The sequence below is a fragment of the Octopus bimaculoides genome, chromosome 9 (genome assembly GCF_001194135.2).
Source record: "Octopus bimaculoides isolate UCB-OBI-ISO-001 chromosome 9, ASM119413v2, whole genome shotgun sequence".
NCBI lineage: Eukaryota > Metazoa > Mollusca > Cephalopoda > Octopoda > Octopodidae > Octopus > Octopus bimaculoides.
Genome location: NC_068989.1, coordinates 73,579,600 through 73,584,459, shown reverse-complemented (window position 1 = coordinate 73,584,459; position 4,860 = coordinate 73,579,600). Strand labels below are relative to the sequence as shown.

Sequence of the window (4,860 nt, the reverse complement as noted above, 5' to 3'; positions counted from 1 at the left end):
TAACAACATTAGTCTAAAATAAATACAACTCAATCTGAAACACACAGCCGTTCACGAAACATGGTAGGTATCACTGTTTTGTGAAGGGAATATACAGTATCCTACTAACAAGACATATTGCTTTATCCTGCATTTCACTGATCTAACTTAGTCTAACAAAGTCAGATAGAAGGTGCAGGGCATTTTCAGGGACCCACCAACCATAAGTAAGATCTTCCATTTCATGGAGGCCACAAATAGATTCAACAATAGAAACATTTAACTGTTCTTTAATCTGAATTTCTTTCTCACTTTTCTTTTTATTTTCTGTGTTCTTTTTTTGTTTGTTATTATATTTTATCGTATATAAGGAGTCATGGATTCCAAGCTCTACATCAGTGATTCGCACCCCTTTTTTTTCCCTATTCTTTCCTATTTCATTCAGATGAACCCCCCAGTATCATTTGGTGTTTAAAAAAATCTTATATTTCTATAACTCAACTGTGTAAAGAAGTGCCACTCTCTAACTGTGGAAGAGGTAGACCCAGGTAGATAAGGGATGAGGTGGTGAAACATCATCTCTGAATGTGGGGCCTCATGGAAGCAATGACAAGTGATCGTGACCTTTGACAATTTGCTGAGCTTGAGAAGACTCATCAAGCCAAGTGAAATCGTAGTTGTGGCCAGTGCTGGTGACACATAAAAGGCACCCACTACACTCTTGGAGTGGTTAGTGTTAGGAAGGGCATCCAGCCATAGAAACCAAGCCAATTTCAGACTGGAATCTAGTGTAGCTTTCTGGCTTACTAGTTCCAATCAAGCTGTCTAACCTGTGCCAGCTTGGAAAGTAGATGATGGTAAATGATGATGATGATAATGATGATGATGATGCCTGATGGTGATGATGATGATGAATTGTATAAAAAAAAATTCTTAGAACTTTTTGTGTATTGTAGAAGCATAGCCAATTTAGTGCTTATAAATTTTAAAAGAAAAATCTTGTATTGAGCACCAAGGGTCAGGTGGACCCTGACTGAGAAACACTGCTTTACATGGATGTTTAAATTGATTCATCATTATCATCATCGTTTTAATGTCCACTTTTCCAGGCTGCCATAGATCAGAAGGAATTTGTTGAGGTAGATATGACCATGTGGTAAGAAGTTTGCTTCCAAACCACATGTGCCTTCCATTGTAGCCTCAAGCTGACCAAAGTCTTGGGAGTGAATTTGGTTGATGGAAACTGAAAGAAGCATGTGTGTGTGTGTGTGTGTGTGTGTATACATACATGTGTGTGTGTGTGTTCATACACACACATACATATATATATATACATATATATATGACGTTTCAGTTTCCGTCTACCAAATCCACTCACAAGGCTTTGGTCGGCCCGAGGCTATAGTAGAAGACACTTGCCCAAGATGCCATGCAGTGGGACTGAACCCGGAACCATGTGGTTGGTAAGCAAGCTACTTACCACACAGCCACTCCTACGCCTGTTTACATTTATATCACTTAACCTGTGCTATTTGTTTATACATTGAGACTTAGCAGTTCAAAAAGTAGTCGAAATCAATAAAGTAAGCAGGAGGCTTAAAAATAAATACTGGACTCAATGTGATCAGCTAAACTCTTTAAGGCAGTGCTCAAGCATAGCCACAGTTCCATGAATGAAACCAGTAAAAGAATAAAGATTAGAAATAGAAAATTAAAAGATTGCTACAAGAATGATCTCATATTTTGGATTTTTGTCCTTTATTGCAGAGAAAAAATGCTTTTTTTTTTTTATGTAAAGAAGGACAAATCTCTGAACGACTGGATTTTTCACTTCACATGGCAAACTAACTCACTTCAATTTTTATTGACAGTAGGATAATTTGAACACAGAAATGAAGGGTATCAGATAAAATCAGCATAAGACATCTAATCCAAGGAAGCTTTTAGATTTATCCAACTCCAAGACAATGAAAAATTAGTTCTCATTTGTATTCATGAATTGAGAATCTTAGGATAAGCAAGCGTAAGAAAAAAAGATGAAAGAAAAGAAAAGAAAAGAAAGAAAGAAATAGCATTATTCCACCACAAAAGAATAATGCTACATCACAAAATAAAAATAAATATATATTAAATAACAGATTTGGTAACAAGAAAATAAAAATTTGATGAATTCACGGCTAAAATCCTAATTTAAATAATATTAGATATTATATGCATCAATTACAGTTAGAAATTAATGATGCATGAAAAAACGTGTGGAAAAATATGAGGTGTAAAGTAGAGTGCTTCTTACTAGTGTTAGTCATTGCTGCATTGTAATCTAATATAGAAGACAAATGTAAACAAATAAAAGAGGAATTAACCTGACCAGTTTCTGTCCTAATTGGAACTTCATCAATGACCATGAATTAACTTAATCTGTTCAAAAGATAAAAATATAGCTTACAGCTATTTATAGTTGCTACATATTATGACTTCTTTAAAACTGTTACTCTGATTTTGCATAAAAGTATGCTCTTGATGGAGTGGATAGAGTTAGTTTTTGAGGCAATTTACTCAAAATGTGTGTTGTTTGAGTTTAAGGCAAAGCAAGCAGTGAATGTGGAAGATTTTTCTACCAGTGTATTGCTTACAGAATCATCATGGTTGGGTAGAAGAAAGAAGGATTCTACAGAGTTAGCAGAAATCTTTTAAACAAGAGACCAAAAGAATTGTCTGTTGTTTAGGAGGTGGGATTATTAGAGGGAAGTGTGATGCATGGAGACATCCTTCTCAGCTCAGATGATGTAGGGATGGGTGATTTTCTTGATTATATCAAGAATGATTTGCTGTACTTGATAAGACATGTGAAGCAAAATAAAATCGCTGTCTTCTACACATATAGGTTTGTCCTTTTGAGTTCTGGTGCTGTGTTAGCACATCTGTGCCAGCACTGCATCTCCACATCCATGCTTGTGGCAGTGGTAAAAAGCACCCAGAATACTCTGTTAAATGGTTGGGGTTAGGAAGAGCATCCAGCCAAAGAAACCATGCCACAAAAGACAGGTGGAGTCTGGACAACTCCTTGCTAGCCAGTTCCATGTCAAACTGTCCAACCCATGCCAGCATGGAAAACGGACATTAAATGATGATGCTGTTGTGGGCCATGTTTTTTTCAGCCTGAACTGTAATCAATGTTAAGAACTCCGTGTCTGTTCCTTTATAGTTCAAGCAACACACCCATAAAGGGAAATCAAATTATATTTCAAAATATCTAGCTATCTTGAACACAGAATATACTTAACAAATGCTAGAGGGAAAATAAGTTCATACATTTATTCAAAACATCCTTACATATACTTGAATATGAATAGATCAATTATGTAGGAGCTTATCTAAGAAACAGATTACATCATCAAATCATCAGAGTGTGAATAATATATGAATCTCAGCTTTAAAAGAAAGGCTAAATACTGTAGAAACAATGTATCTGACACACTACTATGAATTATCTTAATGCTAATATTTTGTTTATTATGCAAGCTCTGGTGATTTGATGGTGCATTCTGATTATAAAGTAATCAATGAGGTTAGAATCAGATTCTTAAATAAAATAGAAATAATGGATTCATTTATTAATGAAATGTATGTAAGGATACATTGAATAAACACATGAAATTATCTCCATTTTTGTTTTCCCATGTGTGTATATATGTGCTTATATAGACACACACACACACACATGTATATACATACAGATATATTAATATATATATATAAACGCATACATATATATAAAAACATACATGTGCATGCATGCACACACTTATACATGGATACATATTTATTGCAGACTGGAACCTTACAGATACAAATCTATTTCAGAAGTTGATTATCAATGAAAAATAGTTTTTCTCTGATAATCAGCTTTGCCTTGTGACATAGATTTCTATCTGTAATGATTCTTAAATAAATCTGCATATTGAGTTACATTCTATTAGAGATTTTTTATCATTCTTTCAGTGAAAACTTTGATTAATTGTTGCTAATTTCCTAACTGTCAGTCAGTACACACACATGCATATATATATATATATATATACACACATAGATATGGATATACTTAGATACATACATATATACACACATATATATATATATCATCATCATCATCATTATTATCATCGTTTAACGTCCGCTTTCCATGGACGATTTGACTGAGGACTGGTGAACCAGATGGCTACACCAGGCTCCAATCTGATTTGGCAGAGTTTTTACAGCTGGGTGCCCTTCCTAACTCCAACCTAACGCCAATAATATATATATATGGGTACAGGAGGTCACCAACTGTGCAAACAACATGAAATACATTAACAAACAAGTTAAATATGTAAACAAGAGAAAAAAATGGAAAACAGGAGAAAACAGGACACGTAAACTCTGAGAAATGACCCTTCATCAGTTGTCAGCTGTTTATCTACTCTTCATATATATATATATATACATATACATATATGCATATATACATGTGTGTACATAAAATTAGGGAATGGAGTAGATAAAATCCAGGTCTCATATGTTTCATAGCCTGCAGAACCTCAGAAGTACTAATTACCCAAATGAAGGGTAATCTGCTATACACAGCAACCCCAGCCATTAACTGTGAACAAATAAAATAACTTTTTTCAGATTATCAAACTTTGATATGGGAAAAATTTACAACTTTCTGTACTAATAAACCACCATTGTTCCTGAAAGTTGTTTTTTATACCTTCTACAGATTGCTCAACACCTTGATCCTAGGATTTTACCAATACGAATTTGAATCAAACTGTTTTGATCCATACATGTAACTCCTAATAAATTTGAGTATATATATATATATATATATATATATATATA

The 4,860-nt window shown here is 34.1% G+C and overlaps 1 protein-coding gene across 1 annotated transcript in view; it reads right to left on the bottom strand.

Annotated features, from left to right (window-relative positions):
* The window catches only part of LOC106875453 (alkaline ceramidase 3-like), a 282,178-nt gene that overhangs the window by 34,365 nt on the left and 242,953 nt on the right, over positions 1 to 4,860 (bottom strand). The gene's annotated exons all lie outside the window — the stretch shown is intronic.